The sequence below is a fragment of the Ochotona curzoniae genome, unplaced genomic scaffold (genome assembly GCF_017591425.1).
Source record: "Ochotona curzoniae isolate NIBS_2020 unplaced genomic scaffold, NIBS_Ocur_1.0 scaffold_2587, whole genome shotgun sequence".
Taxonomy (NCBI): domain Eukaryota; kingdom Metazoa; phylum Chordata; class Mammalia; order Lagomorpha; family Ochotonidae; genus Ochotona; species Ochotona curzoniae.
Window position 1 is genome coordinate 12,867,695 of NW_024467096.1, and position 19,866 is coordinate 12,887,560.

General features: G+C 42.8%; 1 protein-coding gene and 1 long non-coding RNA gene across 3 annotated transcripts in view; one reads left to right on the forward strand and one right to left on the reverse strand.

Moving 5' to 3' along the window:
- Window positions 1-2,378, reverse strand: part of LOC121171399 (LIM domain containing preferred translocation partner in lipoma) — a 694,421-nt gene extending 692,043 nt beyond the window's left edge. The window contains exon 1 of one of the 2 annotated variants that reach the window (XM_041003127.1): window positions 2,156-2,378. The gene's annotated coding sequence lies outside the window, so the exon portion shown is untranslated. Of the gene's footprint in view, window positions 1-1,514; window positions 1,631-2,155 lie in introns of those variants that run through there. The other variant, XM_041003129.1, reaches the window with a different exon arrangement.
- LOC121171400 lies at window positions 1,558-19,394 on the forward strand. The gene is made up of 3 exons (XR_005886119.1): window positions 1,558-1,636; window positions 7,951-8,019; window positions 18,533-19,394. It is a non-coding gene; the product is annotated as an uncharacterized LOC121171400 (long non-coding RNA).
- Window positions 19,395-19,866: the final 472 nt, after the last annotated feature.

Genomic DNA, 19,866 nt, shown 5'->3' on the forward strand with positions numbered 1-19,866 from the left:
CCTTGAGGGCTTTCTTAAAACGCATGTGTGTCAGCGGGCTGTGAGGGCAAGCCAGAGAGTCACTAACACCTTAGTGAAAATGAGTTTTATTGAAGATGCAAGAAACTCAGGAAAAGGAGAAAGGATGGAGAAAAAGAATGAGAAACTTTTATGTTAAGCAAGTCTGGCCTAAGGCAAGTAGCTCAGGGCTGGCCCCGGGTTTCAGGTAACTTCTGAACAGCAGAACAGCAGCTTGATACCTTGAAGGAAGGGAAAAGAAGCCAGACAGACCTTTGGCCCTAGGACCTCAGGGAGGCAGACACCACACAACTCCAGGAAGCAGCCCATCCCTCTCACCAGTTCTCCCAAACTAACACTCTTAGTTCTGCCTCTACTCAACCCCACCCCCTAACACACACACACACACACACACACACACACACACACACACACACACAGAGTGTTCCTCCCTTCAGTCAGCTTTCCCTCATACAGCAGGCCTTTACCACTGGGGGGGCTTCAGAAACCCCCTCACTCCACCCCATCCTTCCAAAGCCTTCCAGGACGGCTGGCCCCAAAGGGCCACCTTGGATCCCTCCTAAGTGTAAGAGAGAAAACAGGAGCCCTTCTCATGGATCCCCTTAAAACCAATCCACGCCTGTTCCCAAGCCACAGCAGTTTCTACCTTGGGCTCAGAGTTGGCTCCTAGGTTCAGCTGAGCACTTCTGAGGACAAGGTCTAGGCCCAGCACCCCCAGGTCAGCCTTTGCCACCCAGAGGATACTCCAAAACAACTGCCTACAAAAAGGGACTAGAAGTTCTGAGCCGGCCATATTCATTATGGTATAAATAACTCCGGGGGGGGGGAGGGGGGGAAGGGTGCCCTCCTTTCCCACCCCACTTCCGCCCTGTGCCTCATTTATCCCCACTGTAAAATGGGGAAACTGAATGTCTAGGTCCCTAGGCCCTTTCCACTGTGACAACTGAGATTCCGCGAAAGCTCCGAGCGGCTGGGCGTGGCCCCGCCCCCTGGGCGCCCAGAAAAGCCCAGGCAGGGGGCGCGCGGGGAAAGACTCCAACCCCGCCCAGCCCAGGGTCGACGCTTCCCCAAAAACTCCGGGTCCCCCTCGCTTTCCTCCCCCTTCCCCCCGACACGCACCCCGTGATTGGGCCGCGGCCGCCACTTCCGCACCGCGGCCCGGCAGCCCCGGCAGCGCGCTGCGCCCCGCGTCCGTGCCGCCTCAGAGGCGCTCGCGCCTGAGGAGGGCTGGGGGTTCCCGAGACGCCCGCGGGCGGCGGCTGAGGGGGAAGGAAGGAGGATTTGCAACAATACCTCGGGGAGGAGGCAGCCTGGGCAGCGGCGGCGGTGGCGGCGGCTGGAGGCGGAGGCAGAGGCGGAGGAGGAGGTGCCCGGGCACTCCCCCTCCCATTGTCCCCGGCCCCGGACAGGCCCGGCCCCGCGCCCCGCACCGGCTCCACAGAGCGCGCCGCCCGCTCCCAGAGTCCCGCACCCCGGGCCGTGCAGCCAGCCCTTACCTTGCGGCGCCCTGCTCTGGGCCGGCTCGCTAAAGCTACTTATCCCGGGAAAGCTCGCACGGGGCCCGGGAGCGAACCCACAGACAAAAAGTGAAACTTCGACAGGGCTGGAGCGACTGCTGGTTGGTGCCTTTTCCCCCTCCTTCCTCCCCACCGTCCCCACCCCCTCCCCTCGGTCTCCCGTGCGGTGCCCTGAGCGCTGGAGGCTGACGTCAGGGGCCTGAATTCCTGACTTTGCCTGCACGCATTTGTCCATGTAAGGTATGGGAAGGCGGGTGCCCGCGGGGCCGGCCGAGCCGCGTCTGCTGTGCGGGGGAGGGGGCGCCGCATCAGGCAGCGCCTTTGCCCAAAGGTGGACGCCCCAAAAGACATTGCATTTTCTGGGCAGATAAGGAGGAGACGCGGGAATGCAGGGAGCTTGCAAAGAAGGGAAAAGAGAAAGGCTCGGAGGAAGAGGAAGGAGACTTAGGAGAAAGCGGCCAATTCGAGGGGCTGCTGGAGAAATGGGGGAGCCAGGATGCGCAGTGAAGGCGCCCAAGGAGAGCTCTGAGGCCGAGCGGAAGAGATCCTGCCTTAGAATCGTTTTCCAAGTTCTTGCTCCTGCGCCCCGCCCTGGGTTCCCAGCTCCACTCAAAACTTACAGGATGTCAGAACTGCCAAAGACCAAGTTGCAACTCCTGCCAGTCCCAACTGAAGCTCTCCAAGGAGAAACTTGCAGGCCCGGTGCCCCGGGGCTGATTCCTGCTTCCCACTGAACTGCTGCGAATAAGGTTCTGTGTCAGCAGGCAATGCAGACCACCCAGGGAAATGATTTCGTACTTCCCTTGGCCCAGAAGCCAGTTCCTGGAAGGTCCTGGTTGAAAGCAAGCCCTGGAGACCAGTGACAGTGCTGGGAGACGGCTTCCCGCCCACCCCCAGTCCAAAGCATTCAAATAAAGGACCCCCCCTCCCCCCCAGAGCTGAACGTTTATGACCCCACCAGGAAGCCTAAGAAACTTGCTCTGAGAACTGGGTGGACTGGTTGGGTAAAGACAAGCCTGTTCTTGGAATGCAGGCTTCCAATGTTTTTCCTCTGACATCTGTAAATGTTAGCAGTGATGAGGACCTGCATTTATTCTGTGCAGCAGCCATTTCCTGGGAGGTTCTCTAAGACTTCAGACTTTCTTTCCTCTGTTTCTCTCCTGATAATCTCTAAAATAAGAATTCCTCACAGCAACAGTTCTTCCAAATGCCCATTCTCCCCCACTGATGGCATCTTCAGGTGAATTAGAGCAAGTCGTGGTGCCCCCTCTAAACGTGAGACAAATCTCCAGTCAATAACACAAACCCAGGTCCCTTGCCCCATGCCCCAACAACTTCACCATGCACTTGGCCCTAACCTCCCCCACCCCCCACCCAGCTGCACCTGCTTGCGGTCATGCCTAGGGAGAAATCTCCAAATGTGGTTCTCCTCAAGTTAGATTTTGCTGAAATCCTGTTGCCCAAGAGTTAATGAAGTGAGTGTAAAAACGTGAGTTCCAGGCCTGACCATCAGTTGCGCACCTGTTTTGTGCAGTCCTGGAGTTCAGATGTTTCTGGGTTCTAATTACTTCTTTGTTTCTCTCATAAAAACATGAATGTAGTGCAGGGACAAGACCTCGCATGCACCCTTCCATATAGTATGAAATATTTTTATTTGCATGATTTGAAATGGATACTGTTTGTATGAGTTCTTTTGTTCCAGGGCTTTAAAAACATCAGATCCTGTTACAGCCCAATGCATTCACTCTAGCAAATGCTTCAGCAAACCTATGTCTCTGGGACCACTGTATAGGAGAGGGAAAGTCCCATTTACCTCATGAAGTTAGAACAAATTCACCTAATCCCTGCTGGATATAACGGATTCGCCCTCCCTCCCCAGCAACACACTTATTAAGAATAATAGGGTTCTAATGAGGATTAATAAAATTTAATAAGGTAATAATTAAAGTCATTCATTGCCTCCATCATACACATAACAGTGCTGTATCGAATCCAAGAATCCCACTAATTATGTGGAAGCTGTTATAAGTGTATGCTGGGGGAAATCACCGAAATAATTCCACTCCTGACATATTTATGACTTGCTCAGGTAGGCATGGTGTTAGCATGAGCATTCCATAACGTTCATCACAATAGGGAATTTTGACTTGTGAGGTGCTCGCCGGGAGCCTGAGCAGCACACTCATAAATCAGATGCTGGATGAACCTGATGCAGTGGTGTCATCAGTGCCAATCCAAACTGAAATCCTCATTCTCATTTAATGCTCTCTCTGGTTTCTTTCTCAACATCCTTTTAACACTTGCTTGTGGTAGGTTTAAACTTGAAAAGAAGGTTGTGTAACTTTTTTTTTACACTGGGTGCTAGAGGAAAAACAAATTTACCAGTTCAGAGACTAAATGAAACACAGAATTTGAGGGTAGGAGGAGGGAGGTGTCAGTGTGGCCTAGGATGACACACTGATGGCCTGAAGGCCAAGAGCTGCATTCTCATTGGTCCAGGGGTGGTACAAAAGACTTTCAGGTCGACTGGGATTTGGGCCCACCATTCCTTGAACCTGTTCCAGCAGTGTAGGCAAAGGCCTTCAGATAGTTCTTGCTGCTCCTTGTTTTGTAGTGCTTAAAATGAAACCAGGTGCTATTCTTCAGATAGTTCACATACAATTCACTCAGCCCACGCAAAACTCTTTTAAAGTTGGCAGTACTATTTCTCCATTTTATCCATACAGAAACTGAAGCCTGGGGAGATCAAATACCTTGCTCTTAACAGAGGGTTAGTACTTGGGTAAGCTGAGATTTCACCCTGAGCCCTGGCATCCTGGAACTCCGCCTATGCACTGCTGAGTGACCATCTGGTTCCAGTTTGAACACTCCACTGTATGGGGAACTCATAATCTCCTTCAGCTGACCAGGAGGAAAAGCTAAAGAACATGAGGAGGAGCAATGAAAACAATTGGAGAAATAATAGGGTATGGGAGTTGGAAGGTAAATGCCAATCTGAAGTTGCCTCTTCCCAGCTTAAAACCTATGAGGCCACACTTCTTCCTGTGGTTCACATAGCACTTCGAGGCTTATCACCTGCTTGTTCCGTCTGCCCGTGTCTTCCTGGGCTTCACATGCTTCCGCCCTCCTGCCAGCTGAAGTTTTAGTATTTCCAAGCACATCTCTTGTGCATGTGCTTTTACAAAGGGGGAATCTTTCAGGAGTGCTCTTCTCTATCCTGCTGGCAACCCGACTTCACTCTTCAGGCTCCTCTTAAACATCATCTCCCCTAAGATGCTGTCCCTCTGCTCCCTCCCCTGCCTTCTTATTGCCTGTACAAAGCACTCACACCACTCTGCTTAATTTCATTCAGTCCATAGGACCATGGATTGTGCAGCTGCTCACTTCATCTTTCTCTCCTTCTGGACCAGGAGTTCAATGTGTGCCTGAGTCATATCATAATGCATGCCTTGCTCATTGTAGAGAATCTAGCTATTTCCTTATTTTTTTTTTATCTTGTTCTGTTTTCCTTATTTTTCTTGATTAAGGGCAGAGAAAAATAAAAGGGCAGAGAAAGAAAGTATAAAGCCTTATTATCTTAAGATTTATTTTAATTTTTATTTGAAAGGCAGGGTTACAGAAATAAGAAGGGAGCGGTGTCTTCCATCCTCTGGTCCATTCCCCATTTGGCTGCAATGGCTAGAGTCAAGCTGATCTGAAGTCAGGAACCAGGAGCTAGGAGTTTCTGGGTCTCCCTTGTGAGTGCAGGGGTCCAAGGACTTCAGCCTTCTTCCACTGCTTTTCTGAGCACAATAGCAGGGAGCTGAAACAGAAGTGGTACAGCTGGGACAAGAACCAGCTTCCACATGGGATACCTGCGCCACAGGGCTAGCCCCATAGAGCCTTACTCTTTAAATGAAATCAGACACCTTCATCCAAAAATGGAATCTGGGGGCCAGTGTTAAAAGTGCAATAAGTATCACTGCCGCCTACATTGCTGACATCCCACGTGGGCGCTTATTTGTGTCTTAACTGCTGCACTTACAATCCATCTCCCTACTAATGCACCTGCAAAAGCAACGGGAGGTGATTCAGATGTTTGGAGCTCTGTACCCAAAAAGGAGATGCAGAAGAAACTCCTTGCTCCTGGCTTCAGCCTGGTTCAGCTTTAGCTGTTCTGGCCATTTGCGGAGTGAACCAGTGGGTGAAAGCTCTATATGTCTCTTCTCTCTGCAACTCTTTCAAATAGATAAACAAGTCTTTAAAAGGTGGAGAGAGAGAAAGAAATAGAAGTGTGCTGGATGCAAATCAATATATAGAAAAGGGAAATAAAGACTCAGAGGACCCAGGTTGTCTGAAAGCAACAGCAAGGCTAGCATGCACGGGAAGGGCTCCAAGAAGAAGAGCTATAGTCCTGTCCTTGCCCTAAAATTGCTGTCAAGAGGTAACTTTCAGCAAGTTACCTCATGTCTGGACTGTTTCTTCATTCATTCATATCTGTGGATATAATGTTCTCTAACATTCTTCCAGTTTTTCACCTTACTATTACATTGTACTTAGAGACCAGACACTAAACACATTTAACAGAGCATAGCATGCAAAAAAAAAAAAAAAGAAAGAGAGAAAGAAAAGGAAAAAGAAGAAAGAGAGACAAGAATGAAAGAAAGAAAAAGAAAAAGAAAAATGGTGAAGATCCCATAATTTCCAACCAAATTAACCCAAAACCTTCAGGTACTCCTTCCTCGTTACATGACCAAGATCTAGTGGAATATTTCTAAGTGTAGGTTCTATTTCCAATCCCCATTACCTCTGCTGGCAACCCCTTACATTGCACCATCTCCTTTTTCACTTTCTTTATCTAGACCAAGGTCTGTCTTCACAAATGCAGATATCCCCTGTCCTGTTCATTTCTTAATGCATCTTCCTTCCAAACTCCTCCATTAGTAGGAAATGTGTTGGAGTATCCTGCTGCATTAAGGTTTTTCACATGTAATCATCTCCCAAACATTAAATCTTTTACAATGGGATTCATGCCATGCTCATTCCACCCCCTCCCCCCCGCCCAGAAACCAAGGCAGTATCCGATGCTTATAACCAAATCTGACTTACTCAATGAATGTATCCTCCATCTTGGCTAGATGTGTAATTCAAATGATGCCCTCTCTCTGAAAGATATATTACATTATCTTCGGCTGTGACTCTGTGCAGGTTCAGAAGGGGCAAGAAGAGAGAGGTGTAATGTTTGTCTTGTGTCACCAGATGGTATTTGCGTGCTAATATGCAGCATACACAAATTTTATAAATTATCTGAGGATAACCTATAAGAATAGACATGAAATTATAGCAGTTATTGCTTTGCAACTTTATATCAAATAAAAATTTTCAAATATCCAAGATCATATTTTTCCAGAAGGATCGAAGTACAGATGAGAGTTCTTATTTTTTGATACATCCTAAGGTATAGTACCAGGGTGAATACAAACTAGATGGCAGGGACTCCAGACCAGCCAGAATAACATCTGTATTTGGGAAAGAAATGAAAACCTAATATGATAAATATTGGTGGAAAGCTTCTGTCAATGCAACATTAAAGATGATAAAGCAGTTTATTGGGCCTGGCATGGTAGCCTAGCGGCTAAAACCCTCACTTTGAATGTGCCAGGATCCCATATGGATGCTGGTTCTAATCCCAGCAACCCTGCTTCCCATCCGGCTCCCTGCTTGTGGCCTGGGAAAGCAGCTGAGGACAGCCCTGCACCCATGTGGGAAACCCAGAAGAAGCTTCTGGTTCCTGGCTTCAGATCGGCTCAGCTCTGCCTGTTACAGTGACTTGGGGAGTGAATCATTGAACGGAAGATCTTCCTCTCTGTCTCTCCTCCACTGTATATCTGACTTTCCAACAAAAACAAATATTTTTTTTTAAAAAAAGAATTTCTTTCTAGGGGGAAAAAAGGATAATAAAGTAGCTTATGAAAATTTATTGTCCATTCTTAATACCACATTTGGTAATCAGGACTGATCTTTTTGATATGAAAAAGACTGTATCATCAGACTTCTGAATTTGCTATTTTCTCCCCTTTTTTGAGGACCAGATCTCTTTTTTATACAGGAAAAAGTGATGTCACAATCTATTATGTTCTTTGCCTTAGAGGAATCAAGCAAATGTGGAAAATGAGGACTTGTATCTGCCTTATGGATTTCTGCACTAATATACACAGTTTTCAGAGTCTGTAGTGCATGTTTTGGACAGTTTGCTGGTTTGCAACCTCAAGTAAGCCTAGGATATAAAATGATTTGTTAAACCAAAGGGGCTGGTATTTTCACCTTCCGTTTGAACCACACAAAGTCCCAGTCAGTGCCATTTCTTTACCTGACTTGTGCAACACTGTGCTACCTTGATGTCTCACCTTTTCATCTGGCTATGTCTTTGTTCCAGATTACCCATTTGGCTGCAGCTTATGACTTGAACCACTGAGAAGGCTCAGGATTTCCTTCCTTTCAGCAGGTTAGTTTGTTAGAAGCTTTCTCTTCACCTGTGAAACATACCAGTCAGGCAGGGAAAAAATAATAGTAACCGTCAGGACTTCCTGAGCAAATATATAAACCACTTGAATGGTTGTGACAGCATGTGTAAATTCCAAATGGGATTGGCCACATTTCTATAGGTTTCCTATAGAAATAAGGTCAAGATAAAGTGTTCAACCACGTAACAGCATGGGAGGACACTCAGGCTAGGCGATAAGTGACTAGGTTCTTAGTACCAAATTTCCTGAATAGATTTGAATCTGGGCAAATTATTTGAGATCCTTTATTCTTGCTCACTCACTCATTAATTTATTCTGCTGTATGGAAACCCCCCTACATTTCTATATCTCTATGGCATCTATCAAATCAAATGACCGTGGAGTGGACATTGTGGTATTGCATGTTATGCTGCTTGGGTGTCCATAGCCTAAGCCAGAGCGTGCAAGTTTAAGTCCTGTCTCAGCTTCAGATCCCGCTTCTTGTTTTTTATATATCTCAAGAGGGGATGGATGATGGCTCTAGTAGTGGAATTCCTGCCGTACGGTCTATTGTTTACATTTAATAGGACTGAACCCGTAGATGGAAACTGTCACTCTCTCTTGCCCCTCCCACTCTCATTCTGTCTTTCAACTACACCAGGAAGTGAATATACTTTACAATAAGCATCTTTACTCCCAATGAAACAGCTAAACATACCTTGGCAGTATGATACTAGATTTTCTACCTTTGTCTACATCCACAAGATCATGATGCACTTAAATAGCAGGATGATAAATGTGTAAATGCTACTAAAGAATAATACTGGGTAATATGGGGGCAGAGTGGTGGGAGGGGAAATATGGAGGAAGCAAGGGAAGGGAAAAGAGGGGATCTTTACATCTACAAAACGGTATCATGGAAAATCGTAAAAAGAATTTAAAAATTAGAAATAAATAGCTCAATAAGCTTATAAATTTACCAAAAATGAGTGTAAAAGCACATTGTAAAGTATATAAACTGTGCAAATATAGAGGACTATTGATATCAGAGTTCTTGAATCCTAACATTTTTTTTCCTCATTCCTTTTTAAGTGAAGAGACCCAATGGTCTCTCCTGGTCAATTTGCCCATTGATTCATCACCCAAACTGATAAGAATGAATGGAGTATGCCACAAACTGATCAAAATCCAACATACATTAAGCCTTGATAGCTTTGATTAAGGTACGGATAACTTCGTAGCAAGTTAAAGTAGCAGGTTAAAGTTAGGATTATTAAACAAAAGTCTAAATGCCCTGAATACCTTCTTTTAAGAAAGAGAAGGGGTCCTTTCTTGGGATGATGACTGAACTTCCAATTAAGTGCTTTAAAGCACATGGCTTTGACATTTTAGTTCTACCTCTGATTACATGTAAAGAATTATGCTTGATCACCATAGCAGATGTAAGAAGAAGCAATAGATTTGATTTTGTTTCCTTCCATTTTTGTGATGACTAATTATTACAGTTCAAAAAATTATCTAAATTGCAATGTCTTCTTTGGTGTATGCCCCTGCTTAATCAAGATGCAAGTCATTGGGGTAAAGAATAAGGATAATTAAGAATCATGGGCAGTTTATGTGTAATTCACTGTTTGGTAGTTAGCTATGAGATGATAATCTCTCAGTGCTTGATATTTGATTATCAGATGATAATCTTTCATACCAATTTGTTCTTTTTAAAAATGTGTGTAGTACCAGAAACTTCGCAACTTAGGATCTTCAGTCTTAAATCACAGACTAACTCAAAATTAGCAATGATCCAACATCATGTGCTGTTAGCTAAATAGGGTAGTCATACATCCAAGTTGCCTTCTATGGCCTAAACATATGCCTATTGTCTCAGGATAATTATTAATAGCATTATTTTACTCTCAAAAGTGGCCTAATTAAGGTGATTGAATTTTCTGTTACACCGTGGCACAGGAATTCTTTAACTAAACGTTTCTTCAGTTGATATTAATATTTAGTGTTGTGTTCAGTGACACTAATGCAAAAGTCATTGTGTTTTGAAGTTCAATAGGTGCTCAGAATGTAAAGAATTACTTTTAATTATACTTTTATTCTTTTACAATCATTTTAAGTGTCTGGATAAAGTGGATTCTTAAAAGTTATAACCAGGAATAAAACATAACCAAAAAATTTGCTATAGATAACATATAATAGCCCGCTTAATTACTGTGGAGAGTGGTATCTATCAAAGATACCTGGCTGACTCAGGTTGTGAAAAGTTACAGGATTTGTACCCAGGTTTCTGTGGGCAAGAGAGTAGAAAAAAAAATTGGGAGGGAAATAGTGGGCTCCTCCTTCTTGGGATACCACTTCCACGGGAGGGCATAAAACTAGGATCACAGCTGGGGTGGAATGGGGTGTGGGACAGACTGGACTACTGCTACACATACTGGCTAACCAGAGTAGGGGGCGAGCCTGGTGAGGGTTATTGTGGGTAGCTCCAACTAGGCTGCAGCTCCCACTGGTTTACGCGAGGGCCGAGTATGTGCTGGGCAGCACCAGGCTGGACTGCAACACCCATTGGTTCCAGTGGAAGTCGGGAGTGAAAACAGAACCAACCCAGCAATTTCAACCACCAGCTGATCGAGGCGATGGACTGTGCCGGGCCCTGTACTTGCTAGCACATACAAGAATCTGGTTTGAGAACACCTCAGACAAAGTTTCTTTGGAGATCTCCCCAATCAAAATGCTGGGCTCAGAACCCTAACCAAGAAAAGAGAGAAGACAGAACAAGTCAATCAACCACCTCAGCTATATGTTGGCAACGAAATACACGGCAAACAGAGACTCTATGATGGACTATGTCAATCAGTGGATTCTTCAAAGACCTCATAGTGCTTGGAGTGGCAAGATTGGCAGTGATTCATAACTGTTGAAATATCAAAAGCACTTAAGCGAATATCTCAGTGCATACCCTACATGTGGGACCTGGGGAGGGTGGGAAATTGGGCAGGCCTTCTCCCTTAATACCCCCCTTTAAACATGAAGGAAACAATCTGGAAAAAATAATAGTCTTACCCACTTTCCTATAAAAAAAAAAGAAAAAAAGAGAAAGTGAAGTAAAAAAAAAAAGTGTTATTTATATTTATATGAAGAAATTTCAGGTAATGAGGAGTACTCCACACAAAAGAAACAATGAATTTAAAGACGTAATTGTGAGATCATGGTAGAATCAGAAAGCTATAAATAGTAAACTACCATTTGTGGCTAGAAAGTGGCAAATAAGAATAGGTAACTATATGAGAGAGTTGAAAAGAAAAAAAAAACAATATTGAATGAAGATAGGAAGACATTTTGAGAAAGTAACAGAAAATAGCATTAGGAGCCAGGGGAGAAGGAGATGATTTAATTCAGATATTGATTTTATTCAAAGAACTCTTGATCAAGGGACAAGCTGCCCACATCCTGTGCACAGATGTGCTAAGCAGTGGAATTGGCATTGTGTTCCTTTGCTTCCTGCTCCTGGCCTGCTTCATCACCTGTGGCTCACCCTACATGTGTATGCACATATGCAATATTTTAAAATAGACTCTTTATTTGAAAGATAAGAGTAACAGAAAGAGATAGAGGAGGGAGAACTAGAGGGAGGAGAGGGAGAGAGAGTGAGAGAATTTTCCTTCTGTTATCTCACTAACGTTGGGCAGGGTTAAAGCCAGGAACCTGGAACTCCATCTAGAGCTCCCTTATAAGTGGAAGGGACACAAATACTTGGCCACCATTGTCTACCTTCCCAGGTGTTATGCTTGCAGCACTTGAAACTGAGAGAGAAAAGAAAAAAGGCAGAGCCAGGCATTTGGTACAATGGTTATAGTGTTGCTGGAATGGTTGTATCTAACTTCATAGTGCCTGATTCAAGTCCTCTCTCTACTTCTAGATCCTGTTTCCTGCTTTTGTGTAGCATGGAAAGTGATAAAAGATGGTTCATGTACTTGGACTCCTGCCATCCATGTGGGAGATCCAGATGGAGTTCCTGACTCTTGGGTTCAGGCTAGCCCAGCTCTGATTGTTGTTTGCATTTAAGGAATAAATCGGAGAATTCAAGATTTAGTTTTCTCTCTTTCTGCCTTTTAATTAAAACAATAATAAGCAAATACAAATTTGTAAAAGAATGACAAGTGGTCAGTGTGATGGTTCAATTGGCTAACCCTCCACACCCAAGTGCCAAGATCCCATAATGGCACCAGTTCGTGTCCAAGCTGCTCCACTTCCCATCCTCCTCCCTGCCTGTGGCCTGAGAAAGCAGTGGAAGATGGCCAAAAGCCTTGGGACCCTGCATTCTTGTGGGAGACCTGAAAGAAGCTTCTGGTTCCTGGTTTCAGATTGACTCAGCTCTAGCCATTGCAGCTATCTGGGGGGGGAGTGGATCAATGAATAGAAGATGTGTCTCTCCTTATCTCTGTAAACTTGCCGTTACAATAAAAATAAATAAATCTCTAAAAATAAGACAAAATAATGGAGAAAACAAAGCTTTATCCTGGAACTAAAGGGAAATCCATCCTCTAGAAAGGATGAGCTGGAGGAATCAGAAGAAACTGGTGAATTTGGGGAACTCTTCAAAACCTAAAGATGTAATAATAGAGTTCAAAGTTATAATACAACAGGATAATTAAAATAATAACTGGATAGAATGAAAAAAATTACTTTAGAAAATTAAAAGTACAAGTAGCAGAATTAACATCCACTCTGGGCGTGAGATTCAGAAGCAGAAATGCTCTAGCGTAAATTGTTGCATATCAACCTTGGTGTGACTGGCAAACAGGAAAGCCAGGGGAGATTCAATAAAAACCAAAATGACCTAAGACAGACAAGGATCAGGAATCCAGGCTTGGGCCTTTAAGAAAAACGTAGGATAATTAGGATAAAAGGATGGTGTATGGGACTCCCCTGAGCTGGGAGTTAGCCTGGGTTTATGCAAGCACAACGGTCTGCAGCATTCAAGGGAACATCAAAGACAAAGCAATTCACATTCAGGCATGCCAAGGTGAAATGTTTGAAGCACAAGAGGAAAACAAACAGTAGCAACAAATCCTTTTAGCACCCAGGTGGCAAAACATTTTTGAAGAAAGGAATTAAAGAAGCAGGCATGTGATGCAGCAGTTAAAATAGCACTAGGAATGTCTGTACCCAGGATGGGAGCCTTGGGTCCAAGCCCTGGCTCTACTCTCCATTCATGCTTCCTGCTAACATACCTACTGCAGAGTAGTGGGAGATTGGATTCCCAGTTCCTGTCTTCAACAAGCTCAGTCCCTACCTTTGAGTGTGTTTGTGGGAGTGAACCAGTGGAAGGAAGATAGCCAAAACATTTTTGGAAAAAAATAGAAATGAAATTTTTACTGGCCTCAGCTTTTTCAGCCAAAAGTAAATGAAGCAAAAGTCTGTATAGATTTGGGAGAAAAAGTTTGTGAACAAGTGACCTGTTTTATCCACACCAATGCAACAAAAAGATAACTTGAGTGCGAGAAAGTCCCCTAAGCCTTTCTTCTCAAAGTGTGGCCCATGGACCTACAGCATCAGCAAGCCCTATTCAGAGAGCCTCAGGGTCTGCATTTCAGCAACCAGAAAATTCCTGAGCAGGTTAGAATTTGGGGACACTATGATACTAGTTTAAGACATCCTCTGTGTAAGGGTGAGTGTTGTGGCACAATGGGGTAAGCCCCAGACTGCAATGCTAGCATAACGTATAGTCGTCAGTTTGAGTTCCAGCCACTATACCTTCCTGTACTGACTGTTTTCCAGGAAAAGCAGTGGAAGAAGGCCCAAGTGCTTGGGCCCCTGCCAGCTATATGGGATACTCAGATGAAGATTCACGTTCCTAGGTTCAGTCTGGTCATAGTTGCTGTGTGATCATTTGGGGAGTGAACCAGTAAAAAGAAGATATGTCTCTCTTGGGTCTCCCCTTCTCTATGTAACTCTGCCTTTTAAATAAGTAGATTGATCTTTTTAAAAACAACAGATGAGACTGATTGCTGAGATTACAGTGAAGGACTCAATGATGGGGAAGTGACCTCCACCTGGCCAGGAGGTCCTGAAGGAGCATGTCTGCCAACAAGGCCACCCCATGGGTCTATGGGCAGGAAGATGCCTCTGTAAACAAAGGAAGAGTAGGATGCCCTCTCCCAACAGCATCTGGAAAAATGTTTCCCTTGTGATTGTTCCTTTTTTCCTCTTTTATGACACTCACCATGCAGTTCGACACACATTTCATTTGAAATGTTTGCATTTTTCAACTTTTCTTGAAAACTTGAAAGTTTCTATTTTTAAACTGTTTGTCTTCACAATAAGAAATCCATCATGGTATATTTTCCCTAAGCCTTCCTTTCCCATATTGTTGTTCCTACTTTCTTTCCCTGATGGTGTGCTCTGGTGAACTTCTCTTACCTTCCCTCAGTGTCTTTGCTTATCAGAAAAATCCCCTTTCCCAGACCTTTCCAATTGTCAGTCGGCACAGTTCCTATAGTACTTCCAAGCCAGTTCAAGTGATGATTTCTCCACGAAGATCTCCCTGACAACTAGAATTTTTGCTTTGTATCTCTCTTCATGTCTTCAGTACAGAGTCATAGTTATTTGTAATTAGAAGCAGTAGTAGTTATTGAATGACCAATATGTTGCTGAAGAAATAAAAAAGAAAATAAAAAATAAAAAACCTTGAAGAAAATGCTACTACTATATGACCTATGAGTCAGTGAAGAATTTAATAAAAGAAACTATTTTGAAGAAATAAAAACAAAAATGTTGAAACTCATGAGCTGCTGCAAAAATAGCATTGAAAGGGCTTTAATCTTACATTTTGCATGAAGGTTGCCTTATATCAGAGAGAAATACGATGTTTGTCCTTTTGGGATTGACTTATTTCACTTAGCCTAATGGTCTTTAGCTGAGACCATTTAGTTGCAAATGGTAGAATTTCATTCTTTTAATGGCTGAGCAGTATTCCATGGAGTATATGTACCATGGTTTCTTTATCCACTCTCTTTTAATGAACGCTCCTCTTTTGTGTCACTGAGTTTCTGAAGCTCTTTATAACTCCTAAATATTAGTTCTTATCGGTTGTGTAGTACGCAAAGATTTTCTCCCATTCTGTTGGTTGCTTCTTCACTTTATTGATCATTTCCTTTGCTGTACAGAAGCATTTTAGATTATTCATTCAATAGCATGTTATTTAACATTATGGTGTTGTAAACATTTAGCTTTCTTCCTGTTGTTGATTTTGTTTTATAGCTTTCCACTTAATAGAAGGTGTAGTAACTGTATAATAGTGAAGATGCAATACAGTATGCCTCTCTACTTCTAAATCAAAGATGGACTCCCAATGAAACTGTTAAACATATCTTGACAATAGGATGCTGAACACTCAGACATTATCTGTACTTATATAGCAGAATGACAGACTTACGACTGCTTATGAAGGGCTATATTTTTGTAATGATACAGGGGGAATCGGTTGGGGGAATGGAGGAAACTGAGGAAGGTGTAGGGGAAATCCCAGAGCCTATGGAATTATATCATACAAATAAAAAATTTTAAAAAATTAGAAGCAGTAGCAGTTATAGCAGTAACTCTAATGTTTTTGATGTGCTGTGAGTTCTTCAAGGCCTTTTGGTGTTTTGAAAGTGCCTTGATCATAATGTCACTAGGTGAAGGTTAGTTACATGAATGACTGACCATTTGTCTTAAGGATTGAGGCAGGTCTGATACACAACAGAAATATCATGCCAGTTCTCTTTTCTTTTGCTTATTGTGTAGCATTCCTTTGTGTCTGGCTAATAGAGCAAGCAATAGGTTAAGTATCAATAGCTCTGTAGCTTTGAAAAACAGCAATCTCAAGAAAGTACTTAAAGAGCTTGCATTCAGATGTGGATGGGAAAGCTGTTGCTGGGGACATCACATCCCATATTCTTAACAGTGTCTAGATTAAATGCTGGCTACATTGCACTTCTGATTCAACTCTACTAATGCATCTGGAAACGGGTGATGGTCCAGGTACTTGAGTTCCTGTTGCCTGTTTGGAGATCTGGACAAAGTTCCTGATTCCTGGTTCCTAGATTTGTCCTGGCCTACCCCCGGTGCTGTGAACATTTGGAGAATGAACTAGCAAACAGATTTTTTTGTTGTTCTTCCCTTTTTCTATGTCACTCTGTTTTTTTAAAAATAAGTAAAAACAACAATAAAAAAATGTTTCTTTAAAAAATGACAAGGTGTGTCCATTTATTTAGACAGTTTTACCATCCTACCTTGGGCAACTTGCTTCCTCAGCTCCAGAAGAACAGTTTGATCTAAAATTAGATGAAATAGGTTTGGATTAAGAGTTCTCTAAGGCTCCTTCCAAATCTATGCTATAATCCTAAAATAACAAGAATGCCAAGATTGGCTTTCAGAGCCTTGAGTTGTTATGTTTCAGATATTCTAATGTCAAAGTGTCATAAATATTAATACTACTTAGCTATGTGCTGTATTCTCAATCTGATTCTATCCTAGGTCTCACATCATCCACTCTCTGAAAGTGTGAAATTTTTCTTTCTAGAACAACTTGCTGCCAAAGGCTTCTTCTCTGATCTGTTTGACTTCTCAAGTGGAGGCACACCTTCTGCAGCCACAATGTCCCCATTTCACCTTTCTCCCAGCCCTGGGCACTCATGACTTGGCAATCCCTGCATGTGAAAGAGCCCATCTTCACAGCTAGTTACAAGTAGACAAGTGCTATTTTCCTTACCCTGTGTATCTCAGGCTCCAACAGAATGATCAGCTTTTAGGGCACTCAGTGGAAAGTTGATAATTATTAGGTTATAGTTTGCAAATGGTGGATGATCTGTAACATGTAAGCTGCCATAACACATGACTAACCTCACAACTAACATCCTGTCAATGATAACTGACATTCGCAAGGTGCTGTTCTTAGGATGTATCGAGAGAACTCTCTGTTATGCTTGTCAACACAGGGCATGATCCAAAATGAGCAGCGAGTGCTGCGAAGATACAAGAGATGTTCTACATTGTTCACTTACTCATAAGTGATCTCTCTGCACAGATATTCATACATGATCTCAGCTGTGTAAGCTCCAGTCACATGCTTTTCCTTCTCTAGACAGCCCTTGTAGGTATCCACCTCTCCAGCCAGAAATATTTTTTCCCTCTAAATGCACATAGCACATTTCCTATAACCCTGTCATTATATTTTCATTTTATGACACTAATATTATGTTTTTCTTCTTCTTCATGTTTTATAGCTTCCGCTATTGGTTGAATGACTATACTAGACTAATGAAAATCAGAATCTAAGGGGCATCTTGTTCCCTGCTCATGTCTTCCATATTCATGGATTCAACCAATGGGGGATTGAAGAAAACTAACAAACAAACAAACAACAAAAAAGGTATCAGGGCCCAGCGTGGTAGGCTAATTGCTAAATATGCCTTGAATGCACCGGGACTCCCATGTGGGCACTGGTTCTAGTCCCGGCACCTCCACTTCTCATCCAGCTCCCTGCTTGTGGCTTGGGAAAGCAGCTGAGGACAACCCAAAGCCTGGGGCCCTGTACCCATGTGAGAGATCCGGAAGAGCTCCTGGCTCCTGGCTTCGGTTCTGTGCAGCACCAGCCGTTGCACTCACTTGGGGAGTGAATTATCGGACAGAAGATCTTCCTCTCTGTCTCTCCTCCTCTCTGTATATCTGACCTTGCAATAAAAATAAATAAATCTTTTTTTTAAAGTATCAGACATATACAGAATTTTGTCTTTTAATTAATTCCTTGTTATATTATAGCAAATAGACCTAGCATTTATATTGTGTGTTCTAAGTCAGAGAGGACGTAAGACATTAAAAATATGTGTAGGTTCTGTTCAAATACTATGCCGTTTTATACAAGGACCTTGAGCATACTTGGCTTTTGATATCTGTTAGGCATTCCTAGAGCCAATTCTCCTTGGATACTGAGAGACAACTTTAATTATAAAACACTTTATATGTGGATACATGAAATCTGTGCTAAGGTCGAAAATTCCCATGTCCTTTGAGAAACAACATACTATGGTAGTTAAGTGTCTAGGCACTGGCCTGCTTGTTTGCTTCAGTTCACATTCCAGCTCTACCACTTAGAAATTGGAGCTTTGGAAAGTCATTTAACAATTGTGAACTTATTATATAAATGGGATTCAAACTATATCCCCCATAGACTTACTGTGAGTTTCAATGAGTCAACATATATAAATACAGGAAATAGTTGACAGTACTGCTATGTATTAGCTGTTACAGTTTCCTATGGAGGCCTATACCTAGGAGATACTTGACTCAATATATTCCTAATCCTGTTGCTATGAAACACACTCCCTATAAATACTTACACTGCAGACTGTACAAGGTTTTGGAAGAATTAATCCATTTGGTTTAATAAAGTCCTCTCTTGTCTTAACAATAGCACATGCATTATCTCATTTTTATACTTTTATATAACTGGCTGTTTTCTTCCTTCAGAGCAAACTGTTCAGAGACCATGTAATTGTCAGCAGTCAAAAAGGAGATTGAATTTCTGAAGACTTCATTGGTCCAACAATGGCATGGGCATGGCACAGGCCTGAAAACTTCCCAAGGAGAAATTTCATGGGTCATTTCCTGGTGACATGTGACAAACTGGAATCCTAAAAGGAACTTTGAACATTAGAGACCAAGTGAGTACACAGGCTGATAAGGTTAGTAATAATAGATGAAAAATTCACTTATTTTCCCTTTCTTTCTGACTTCTTTGTATTTTGGTTTCTCAATTGCATCCTTCATAAGCTATACTTATATAAATTCTAGGGAGTTGGAAAACCAAGTGTAATATCTTCAAGTAAAAATGTACATGACAACAGTGGGTATGTTTACAAAGATGGACATGATAGTCTCTCACCCACCCCTCTATGCACCTTTGCAACACAATTTTGTTATTCCTCTTAACAAAAAGAGGCATCCACTTATGGACTCTGTGAATCTAGGCTACTTTCGAAACTTGCTTCAAACCAGTAGAAGAACATGGCATGTGAGGTTTTAGCCACTTGTGAGCCTCAGGAAGCAGCTTCTGCTCTTAACTTGTAAAAAAGCCTGAGCTAACTGGCTGCATGCTGGCGACACATGGCTGAGCTAACAGTCATTACCAATGTGCTCCAAGTGGACTGCCCAGTTGTTTGAATTTACGTGGGTATACCACGGCCAGTTCATCACAATAGCTACCCAGATGCACTCAGACCAAGGGAATTGTGAGCTAATCAATGACTACTTTAAGTTATTGAATCTTTGGACTGGATTTTTATGTAACTAAGACTAACCACTTTACCTAATGCTTGCCATTGAAAGAAAAATCTTCACAGAATTGATTCTGTGACGATATTTGGCTTTTGTGAAGCTTCCTGGTTTGAAATGAAAGTGGCCATTATCAGAGTGTGGGCACAAGTTCACTGCAGAGGAAAAACATGGAATGGATGTTCCCAAGTGACAAAGATTTCATTACAGACATGTTGGCTTTTTGTATGCATCAGAGAGGAGTCCCTGATTCGAATCTTGGTCTCTTCATTTCCAGTCCAGCACCTTGAAAACAGCAGATGATAGCTGTATACTTGGTGCCCTGCCATCCCTGTGAGAAGCCTGAACTCCAAGTTCTTGGTTAAAATGTGGCTCAGTCCTGCCTGTTGCAGGTTTCCGGGGAGTGAACCGGTCCAGGTTCATCTCTGGCTCCCTCTATCTCTCTACCTTGCAAGTAAAATGAAAATAAATATTTTAGAAATTATTTATAATAATCTATATATTTATAGCTCATTGTATACTTACTGAAT